The sequence below is a fragment of the Opisthorchis viverrini genome (genome assembly GCF_000715545.1).
Source record: "Opisthorchis viverrini unplaced genomic scaffold opera_v5_119, whole genome shotgun sequence".
Classification (NCBI taxonomy): domain Eukaryota; kingdom Metazoa; phylum Platyhelminthes; class Trematoda; order Opisthorchiida; family Opisthorchiidae; genus Opisthorchis; species Opisthorchis viverrini.
The window spans coordinates 536,408-548,430 of NW_008751775.1; positions in this window are offsets into that span (position 1 = coordinate 536,408).

The window sequence follows — 12,023 nt, forward strand, 5'->3', positions numbered from 1 at the left end:
CGTCGCCTCCAAGGGGACCTAATTCTTACTTAAGCCCTGTTTGAACAAAGCTTGGCAAGCAGGTTTTTTACCGTTGACCCTGTAAACACCCGGTGGGGAGTAAGTAAGAATATTTCCAAGCTCAGGGCACACACATTCATTAGACAAATTTTTTTTCATTTCGGTTAGTAGCCGCGTGGAATTTCCTCCGACGCTTGGCAAGCAGGTTTTTTACCGTTGACCCTGTAAACACCCGGTGGGGACACAGTAAGAATATTTCCAAGCTCAGGGCACACACATTCATTAGACAAATTTTTTTTCATTTCGGTTAGTAGCCGCGTGGAATTACGTTCCTCCGACGGTTGTACACGCTCCTTCTCGAACCCAATTTAAAGCACTATTAGACATTTAGTTATGCGAATCCTCGCGCTGGCAAGCATACTGCCCCGCACTGAGAACATAAAGAGCAGTGCTACACCCTTTTTCACTTGTGCCTTTCAGGTGAACGACAGCCACTGACCGACAAGAACAAAACCGACCCGGGAAACTTGGGCAAAAGCCCCGATCCTGCGTATCAATCCGTGAATCCGTGACCTGCATAGTCGATGTGAAGACGAGGCCGGGGCTGGGTCGGTTGCGGCCACGACCGCCCGTAGGTTTTTCGAGTGAGTTGGATGCTTTGCTATGCCGCGGGCAAGATTCGGAGACTTACCCAAACTAAGGGTCCATCAGTGGCCGGTAGACGTGGTTCCGAGAAGGGGCCTTTGTCCTGTTTGTTTCCGGCGCAATTTATGACATTGTAAAACTTTCGGCGCAAAAACACGTCCTGAAATTAGGTATCCGTTTGTTAGCGACAGCACGTCACGGCGTTTGAAGTGAGAGCCCGGTTCGTCTTCTGGGCAGGCTCGCGTCCACTGATTTTGATGGCACTTGATAACCTGCTGCGGCGCGAAGTGTTTGCACAATGGAAGTGAATTTTTTAAAACTGTGTCCAGGATGGACCAGAATAGACAGACAATTGAGTCCGAAATAGACATCCAGACCTTTGAGCCCCGTCTGGAAGCCCCGGGGACCCGTAGGTGTTAGGAAAGTATTATGGAAGAAGTTTCCCGCCATAGGTATTGGTACACTGAAATTGGAGACTGAAATTCTGTGAGCTGCGAAGGCAGAGCGTAGATTAAGGCGTTTTCCGGTTTGAATACATACGCAACAAAAGGTAACATTTTGGAGCACAAGGCTTCATTGTACTCACATGGGTTGTGCAGTTAATGGCATTTTACAGCCAAGGGGCCCCACCTGCTGCAGCATGTTGTCTATTCCAGTGATCCGCTGGACCACGTTGGCAGGCAGTGGAAAGACGAGAATGCTCCGAGTACTACACGGTGAACCTGAGGTTCCGAGGCAATTTTAAGACTACAGAATATTCCGGTTCTGGCCTCCCTGAATCCGCGAGTTATGACAGTGGTTCGGCTTGACGAGGACGGCGGTGGAGTAAAACATGGTCTTGAAGTCAAATCGCAGACGCGGGGTGGCCAACGCCTGGAGGCGGTTGCCTGTTCGAAACTGTCAGAGACATCAGATCCCTCAATAGTGTTCCAGAATACCCGAGAATTTCCGGGACCCTCAAACCAAACTAAATACCAAATAGACAGCCTAGGGACAAATGAATACAAGCTACTATTGCAGGAATCACCTGTAAAAACAGAACTGTGCTGTTCGCTAGCATGCCATAGAAGATGCTGGAACATATCCTGAACGTATTCTGGCCCTAGATCACCTTACATCCATCTACATGATATCTCAAGCTCAACACGGAATTCGCCCAAACCGCTCATGCGTGACAAACACGATCGTGTTACTGGACAGCCTAACCCAAGCCAAGGACGAAGGACCCATATGATGCTATGTTTTTCGACTTCTCAAAAGCACTTAATAGGGTCCCACACGTTCCACTGCTCCGCAAACTGAAGTCTTACGGGATTCGAGGGAAAATCCTTCACTGGATCAAGGCGTTCCTATTGGACAGATCACTATGAGTGAGAATAGGCTCGACCTACTACTCTCCAGAGCCGGTTTCCGCTGGAGTTCCCCGAAGGCTTCTGCTGTTTCTGATCTACGTCAACGATTTACCAGATATTCTTGCAAGTCAATGTCTACTTTTTGCGGACGGCTTGAAATCCTGGAGTTCCAATGCCAGTGCCCTCCAAATGGATGGATGCAGACACTGCAAAGCAGGGGTCGTTTGACTGGCACCTTCCTCTGAATGGCGAAAGTTGCGTCCATACGTTATCTAGAGGAAACAGCGAATTTCTTTGTCGTACATGGTGGGAAAGAATCAGAAAACATCATGAGGATGAGCGCCAAAAGGATTTGTGTATCTGGTTCACTTCAAACCTCTCCTTCTCAGTGCACCATGAGAAATTGGCCCAAAAAGGCATCGGCCGTTCAACGATTATGGAGCACCTTCTTCCGTATTACCCGCATTGACTTCCCGATACACTATGTGGACTATGTCAGACGCTCCATGAATATGCCAACTAAGTTGTCTGCTCAGAACGAAAGACTTCGTTGAGTTTGTCCAACGAGATGCTAGGAAAAGGATTTCTGGCCCGATATCCGTGGACTACGAAACGCGTCTCGCGATGCTTGATCTTTTTCTCCCCGAATCTTCGATTCCGACGATACCTAATCCTTTTTTATGCCCTATTTGAACAAGGGTTGCCCAGTTTAGAGCACTATTACACATTTATTTATGCAAATCCTCGCGCTGGCAAGCATAATGCCCTGCGCTGAGAACATAAAGAGCAGAGCTACACACTTTTCTCACTTGTGCCTTTCAGGTGAACGACAGCCACTGACGGACAAGAAGAAAACCGACACGGGAATCTTGGGCAAAATCCTCGATCCTGTGTATCAATCCGTGAATCCGTGGTTCAAGGTCAAACTGTGCCCTACAATATACAGGCCGATGCCGTTGCTTGTTTCCAATAGAGCTGTTTTGTTCGCCATCATGCGACTTGCAGTGTCATCCCCATTCTCATTGGTTGAAGTCTAGATGGCGGGAACATTCAAAAAGGTCAACATGGCGATTTTGCGTTTTATGACTGACCCTCTCAAACGAAGCAGAAAATTATAGCGGGATTTTATCTTTTAAAAATTTACATCGCTGACAGATTTGCTAGTCTAATGAACGCAAAGAGCGATCAATTACCGGTAGTTTAGGATAGCTCGGTTGTAGAAAGTGTTATCTTACATTTTGTTCCTAAAGTAATCCATATCTCCAAAGGAAGATATTATTTGGGATTACTGGCTGTACCAAAATGTGATTAGTCAGAACAGCAAGGATTTAGCAGCTGACCCTGGATTATCGATTGTTTGCACTCAGCATCGTTCACAAGTTATGAAACCGTTATTCGTTTGAATGAAAAGAACAGCCTACGTGCTATTGTTTATGTTCCTCTCAATGAATTCCTTGGTATTGTGTTCGGTAGCTAAGGCATCAGATATATTCATTTACTACCCTGGGTGAGAGACCCGGTGTGTTCGTGGACAGCCTTAACTTTGATTTATAATGACAGAACCATCGGTACGTCGTTTGGAGCCAACGGATCAACGATAGCCTCAGTGGTTGAGCTAGAGCTACTGCTCTGGCACCACCGGCTATTTGCCAAGCCTCTTTGCCACATTTGGGCACCGATGCCCGCGGTGGTGCCACCAGCGGCGTGTTTACTGAGTGGTAGCCTATTTTCTATTTCCGATCGTTCACCCCTTAACGTAAAGTATCGTTATGGCATGAAGAAGGGTTTACCAATCATCTGAGCACACAGAATAGTGTAGGCAATTGTTGACGTATTTAGTGAGCAATGTTCGCTAGGCTTGGAATACCACTATTGCCACAACCTTCTAATGCGACTGTTGACGGCACTCATCAGCTATGCCTAAAGCAACAACAACTTGTCACCCTTGTGGGTTTTGAACCGTGAAACTCAGTTGTGGCTGGACATCATTCCTTCCGTTTTCGTTGGCGACTCTAAATACTACGTAACAACATGCGATGTATTAGGTGCGCCCCTGTCATAGGGCCTTCGGATTGAATAATATTTCTGTCGATTACGTAACTAGTAACACCGTGAGATGAAACACCCATGAAGCCTAACAAGTGCTTCAGGCACAGTTAGGCCACCGGGCTATTGTGCATTATGCTAAACGTATGCTGTTGGAGGCGACCCTATGTTGCCCTAAAAGGTTTCGGGACCACTCTGAGGCTATAGACGAAATCGGAAAATTACGCCCCCCTTTTCTCACCTACGCAAGCTGGTCTCCAATTCAAGGCTTGGATGCCCTGGTTGCCGTGACGCTTGCGTTGTCGGGAAATATGAAACCAACCTTGGGAAAACATAATTTTATTATGACTGATTGCAAGCAGATAACAGAATCATTAAAAATGTGTTCCACAGTTGTGCCTGGATAAAAATGGGAAAAGAATTAGTGCAAGGAAACGACCAGAGCCCCGTTCGCCCAGCGTGAGGAAAAGACGCATACTAGTTACCACTATTGTACCGAGTTGAGGAAGGGATTTTACGGAAGAAAAAACCCACCAACCACCTACACCTGCGTGTGATTGCGTTGGTGCTAGGTTGAATCTGCCTGAATTACATCACCATACTTTACATACAAACCACGCAGACGGACGGAAGTAAAAGAACATTCAAACTCCCGTCACCACAGACAGCCATGGGTCCAAATGGGCGCAGCGCACCTCGGATACTCTGCAGATCATATACAGGATAGTTCAAGCGGCGCAGTTTATGGTGCAGGACCCGCACATCATCACCGGTCAAGTCAATTCAATAGTTTTTCCGGACATAATCTAGGATTTCCATGGATGACGTAAAACATCGAAACAATCCAAACACAAACGACAATCAAACGTACGCAGGTCGTTCTTTTCTCCCGAGGATACATCCTGTGGACCTGCAAGATATTATACCACATTTAACCATCTTACTTGACAAAAATCCAGGTGATGAGGTACTCGGCTCAGGAAAGATGGGTCGTACCGTCGTTGAAACCGGGCTGGCAGCGTTCCACATGGCGTGGGCACCCGGACCGCAAACGGAGCAAGTGAGGAACGACCATTTGTAGCTCGGCACCAGTTTATATACCATCCTGACTTTGGCCTTCAAACACCAGCTGCCCGGTCCAGGCCGCAGGTCACCGACTCTGGTTTTTTTCCATGTCAGTGGGTCTTTTTCTGACACTAGGCAATATAGTGGGGTCAGAGAATATAACTATTACGACGACTTTTCGACTTCTCATTTTGTGACCCATGAGGAGTTCAGGAAGGGCTCTGTAGGTTTTTAATAACTAATAGAATCCGTTCTGACATTTTTTGTTTATCTGCATGAATGTTTAAGTAAATGTCCGTAGGCGCCGAGCCCACTAGTGGATCGTCGCTGAGCCACGCTCTTGCAGTCTCCGCGTGTTTGCGAATTTCTATCTGTATGAATGGTAAGTCATGACTCCCGATACATGTATGACAACTGTAGCCTTCCAAACGTGGTTTGCTCATTTTCATAGTAGACACTTAACCGCGAACTGAAACGTGCTAGAAAGCGATAGAGTTTCGTCAACTGCTGTTTTACATTGATCTGAGTGTGTTTAAGAGCTTTCGTCCTAATAAACGCTATCAACAATTTGTAGATTTTTTATATCCTTGTGTCCCACATCTCGTTCGGCGGATTTATAAACGTCCCAGGTAACCATACCGATTGCGATGTGTGCTTCCCTTTGAAACTTGTGTCAATGAACAAAGGGCGTTCCTTTTCCTTTGGTAAAGTAGCCTCATCTGCCAGTCCACCGGATAACGTTGTATTGGTAGATGATTTTCCGTGCATTGTGACAGGGGTGGAACATCCCGACACGGCCGACCGCATAGCAGCGCATGTTCCATTTCTTTCGCCCGTTTTACCACAGTTCACCCATCCCTTTAATTCTTTTTTGCTAAATATTTTTGTGGTTAACAAATTGTCTACAGCTGTAAGTAGCTCTCCCTCTCTTTTGTGCAATACAAGCGCGCCATGCTTTCATTTAAAGACTTATTTGTAGTTTTTACATTATTACACTATACCGTAATGTCTTTGTAATTTTATACGGCGCTCTACGCTTAATGAAGTTCTATGAACAGGGCCTATTGCAGGGTGCAGTCCTCAATTGTCCATGGATTGAGGGCAACTGCACCATCCGTTGACAGTGAGGCTCAACTTTGCACTTGGACAAGTTTATGAACACATCGAATGCTTACACGTATGTTTTGTCACTATTTCAGATGTCTGCACTGAACTAAGAAGCCGGGATTCTCACATTGCATTTGCCTTCGGACTGATTCGGTTCAATTGTGGAACATTTAATTTTGTACATCCAGTATATGTATTTTATACTTGTTTTGAGTTCTCTAAGTGCTCTGCGTAAACGGTCAATGACAACACCGTTTCAACGCGGTTATTGAAGCATCTCCATTAGTGGCCAGAAGTTTGATGCACAGATTCCGTTCCTAGGACCCATTTTCTATATAGGGTACGACGATATGCACGCTTGACCGTGTGGTTACCGGTGTAGGTCGTAACGTTGATGCGTAGTTTAAGTATACGGTGTTAAGCCGTGATAACGCGGTAGAATAGGTCTAATAACAGCGATTTACGGTAACATGGTGATTTCACCATTATTTACCTTGAAATGTAGTCTAATGACGTCCAACCACCAGGAGACACGGTTATTTAACCGAGCAATAACCGAGAACCATTTACTCGACGGTTATTTAACCGAGCAATAACCGGCAGACAGTTATTTGTCGGTTGTTTAATCGAGCAATAACCGGCAAACACGGTTATTTGACAGTTATTTAACCGAGCAATAACCGGAAAACACGGTTATTTAACCGGACAGTAACCAGAAAACACTGTTATTTAACCAGACAGTAACCGGAAAACACGGTTATTTGACGGTTATCTTGGTGCAAATAACCATCTGTTAATCACAGAAGGTGGTTATTTGGCGGTTGCATAACCGTCCTATAAACGGAAAACTCGGTTATTTTGGACTGCTTGTGCCGCTAGGGAGATGGCTTGTGCTTATGAAAATGTTTGACGGCGACGCGATCGGAAATGCTTCGTGTACGGTCCTACTATAATTAGGCTTGGCCGGTATCCATAATCTGGATGCATGTGCAGTGGCGTTTTGGGTGCCGTCAGGAAATGCATATGAAATGGGTGGGTTAATCCTATTTCCCGAAGCATCCGATGCTACAACAATTTCCAGTGACGGATCGTATTGGTTGAGTCAGATCGGAACTCAGCACGGACCTGACGGAGTCGATGGCGCGTTGGCATTATCTCGACCATGCCCCTTTTGTGGTCGTTTGTTAGTAGCTGATCTATGCTGGCGATGCATGGCAGGCAGAAACGAACTGTGGTGACTGACGGGACCGAGAAAGGACATGAGGAATGTCACGTCTGTGCGTTATGTTATACCTTTTATAGTCTGCGTCCATGCTCGTCAACGATGAAACCCAGGTCCTTTATCGGCCGCATGAAGAAGGTGCATTTTTTTCAGCGTATCCTGGAGCCGCAATCTTCAATACGACCTAGTCAAGCGCTGTCACAGTTCGTCGTGATTGGAACGATAAGATCGTGCAAACAGGCAGCAACGCAATGGATATCCATCAGAATCGTATCCGTGATCTTTATGGCTCGCGCAGATTTCACACCGATTGACAGCGGCATATAACGCAGCAGACCGTGCTGCGTATTGATGCTCAATTGTCCTTGAGATCCTTCCTGGATTTCAATCTGGGGGTAAGCACCGGCCAACTCAAACTTCGCGAAACATTTAACCCAAATCAGGTTTGCGATTAAGTCGACTGAAAGAGGTTGATATATATCGGAATCGGGTACGATCAACGGATATACGCGACCTGAGAACGAGCGTACAACTCCCCAGCTATGACGCGAGCCCAACCACTCCTAGCGCAGACAGAGAAGAAGACCAGACCTTCAGAAGAGGGCTTCTACTGCCTCAACCAAAGGCGAATTACAGTGGGAGCAACGTCGTATATACATATATTTCGAGCGACCTTGGGGAGCGAAAAGTCAGTTGATGCACACAAAGTATGGCTGGCCAATAGGAAAAGAGCGCGGTCTTTACGGATTGAGGTGCAACATGGCGGAAAAGGCGCGAAATTTAAAAATTCAAAAATTTTTGAAAATAAACTGGCAATAATTCGGAAAATAAGCAGTTTTTGGGGATACTGACATCCCCAACACCTCCCCGTGTAAAAGAATGTCAATAACGGGTTTTTCGGGGGTCCATTTGAAAAAGAGTGGTTTGACGTCGACGGCGATCGGTCCACCTTCTTGGTAGAAGGCTTGGCTCACTGGTTGCTGTGTTCTGTGCTGCCGGCTGCGCTGCATCAGGTGTGCTGGCCTTCAGTTCAAAGGTGTCAAGAAGTATGTCGAGCGGGAGTTCGTTCTGGGGTGCCGGTCGCTCTGAGAGATGGCATGGACGCAGTTGATTCCTGTGTCGAGTCCAGATGTCATGGCCCACAGAGACGTCGTACATTACGCTGCCGCGTTTTTGTAACACGTGTCCCGCGATCCAGCGTTCGTGCCTTGGTCGATAGTCTCGGGCAAAAACGCTTTCACCTACTTGGAACTGGGCCGGTTTCGTGTTCACCTCAGGTTGGGAACGAGCTATCGTTGCCGGACACATGGCCGAATTGATAGTTCGCAATTTCCGGCCCATGAGCGCTTCGGCGGGTGACTTTCGATCTTCTAGAGATTCATTTGGAGTGGTCCGATAAACCAAAAGAAATCTCTGGAGAACTTCGACGGGTGTCCCCTCCCCTCGAGACTTGAGCAGCGCCCGCTTGAACGTATCGACGAAACGTTCCGCCTGCCCGTTGGATTGCGGGTGGTATGGGGGCGAACGGACGTGCGTGATGGCGTTTTCCCGGCAGAACTCTTGGAAACAGCTTGAGCAGAATTGTGATCCGTTGTCGGATACCAAAGTCTCCGGTAGGCCGTGTTGGCTGAAGAGCTGTGACAACGCCCGGATAGTGTTGGTTGTCGTTGGTGGAACGACAGGGACAACTTCTGGCCATTTGGAGAAGGCATCAATCAGGATGAGATATGTCACTCCATTGATTGGGCCAGCATAGTCGATATGCACCCGGCACCAAGGGCGTTCGGGTCGAGGCCAAGCAGCTGGCGGAAGGCGCGGAGGGTTCTTCGCGGCCTGTTGACACTTTGCGCAGTCTCTGACGTAGTCAGAGATGTCGCGATCCATGTGTGGCCAGTAGGCGTAACTACGGGCGAGTGACTTCATTCGGTTTATTCCGGGATGCCCCGAATGAAACTGACGGAGAGCTCGAAGACGTAGGGCTTTGGGGACCACAACTCGATCTCCAAACATTAGGCAATTGTTTACGATTGCCAAAGCATCTCGGCGATGGAGGAGCTGTCGGAGGCAATCATCTTTGAGGTTCGAGGGCCACCGCGAATTCATGAATTGGATCGCTTTTTGAAGAGTTGGATCAACCGTGGTTGCTCTTTGAACCTCTGTTACCGTCATGGGTAGTGCCCGAACGGATTGGACCAGCTGGGGATCGGCTGAGTCTTCGAAAGCAACCTGCGCAATGACCGTGTCTTCTTCAGGTGTTGGCTGGTTGCTAATGAGGCGAGATAATGCGTCGGCCTGGCCGAAGTCGGTGGTGCGCCGGTACTGAATATCGAAATCATACCCCAGCAAAATCAGGGCCCATCTTTGCAGGCGGTTGGCAGAGTGCGCAGGAACACCTTTCTTTGAGCCGAAGATGGAGAGCAGTGGTTTGTGGTCGGTGAGTAGAGTGAAACGGCGGCCATAGAGCATTTTGTGGAACCGCCGAACCGCAAACACCAATGCCAACGCTTCTTTCTCTATTTGGCCGTATCGCTGTTCTGCCGGAGTTAGCGATTTCGACGCATGCATGATGGCTTTCTCTGATCCATCTGGGAAGACGTGTAGGATGACGGCACCGACTCCACAGTTGGAGGCGTCAGCTGCCACAATAATCGGTAGTTTCGGGTCGTAGTGGGTCAGCAGCATCTCAGAGCTGAGCATGGTTTTCAGCTTGCAGAAAGCTTCCTCACATTCTTCTGACCAACACCAGGGAACGTCCTTTCCAAGCAACCGATTAAGCGGAGGCCGGATGTCGTGTAGCGCAGGCAGGAATGCCGAATAATAACTGATCAGCCCCAGAAAAGAGCGTAAGGATGGGACATCTTTAGGGGGCGGCATCTGCTGTATAGCTCGGATATTCTCCGGGTCAGGGTGGCGACCAGAGGCATCGAAGATGAACCCAAGATATTTCACTGTTTCCAACAAGAATTGACATTTCTCGGCACGGAGGCGGAGACCATTGTCTTGGATGCGTTTGAGCACCATATCGATTCGCGTGTGCAGTTCAGCGGGAGAGCCAGCGACAATCAGAACATCATCCAGGTATGCGGCCACACCTGGAATGCCAGACAGGATGGTGTCCATCAACTGCTGGAAGATTGCAGGGGCAGTTTTGATGCCAAACGGAAGACGGTTGTACTGATATAGCCCACGGTGTGTGTTGATTGTGAGTAATGGGCGTGATTCTGGTGCGACTTCAATCTGAAGGTATGCATCCGCAAGGTCGATTTTTGCAAAGAGCTTCCCACCATTTAGAACAGTGAACAGGTCGTCTGGCGCTGGTAGCGGATAGTGATGCTGCTGGAGAGCTGCATTTAGGCCGGTTGAGAAATCGGCACAAATGCGGATTGACCCGTTTGGCTTCTTCACCACGACGATCGGTGCTGCCCATTCGGAGTACGTTACGGGAGATAATACGCCTTGTTGTTCCAGACGCTGAAGTTCTGCATCAACCTGCGGCAGCGAGGCGTATGGAACTGGTCTCTTGGGGCGAAAAACTGGGATAGCGTCTGGTCGAATTTGGAGGGTTGCTTGTGCGGTGGAACAGCAACCAAGGCCAGGTTCAAAAACTTTGGCGAAGCGCCGAATAATATCACCGGCTTGATCTGGGGCAGGAACGTGAGAACGGACCGCGTTGCAGATGGAACTGAGTGGGACATCTGCCAACCCAAGACGGTCGAACCAATCAAGGCCAAGGAGGTTCAATTCGGCATCAGCAACATAACATGACCCAGTGAATGTCGTTCCATTGAATGAGACACAGCATTGCAGTTCTCCAGAGAGCCGCAGTTCACCGCCACAGGCACTGATGGCGGTTCTGGATGAGCGTCGGATAGGTGGTCGCCCCAGCGTATTCCAAAGTTTCTCCGATATGATCGTGATGTCCGACGCAGTGTCCAACTGCAGTCGGACCGGACGTCCATTGACCAGGACTGTGAGGAACTTCCGTTGTGACGGGGCACTGACTTGAAATGTTGCAAGCAGGCTCAAAGCGGAGCCCACCTGCTTGGAAGTCTGCGGGCGTGGGTGCTGCTTGGATGCGCCATGGGATGTACTGGCTGGGCGTGCCTTGCAGTATCCGTCTTTGTGGCCAACGGTCTTGCATTGTCGACATCGATGTTGTTTGTAGGGGCACAATTTGACAAAGTGCCAAGCCCCGCAGTGCCAGCATGGGGATGACGGCTTCTTCTTCTGGACGTTCTGCTGATTTGATTGGGCATTGCCAGAGCGCGACGGACCAGAGGAGGACGGGCCAGAGATTTGAGAGCCAGGTGGCTTGGAGGCCTGGCGAACCGCATGAACTTCGGGACCACCTTGGCCCCCAGATTGGACCAAAGTGGTGTCATGCTGTAGGTTAGTCAACCGTTGGTATTCGTCTGCGATGGCGTTGAGAGTCAGCGAGGGGTCTTGCTCCAGTCGGTTGAGCAAGCGCGTCCGTATGTCTGCGAACTTGGGAGATTGGAGGCTGCATATGAAAATCAGAGATTTGAACTGGTCAGTTGTGAGCGACTTCAATTTGAAACGTTCGCATTCGCGATTAACAATGCCAA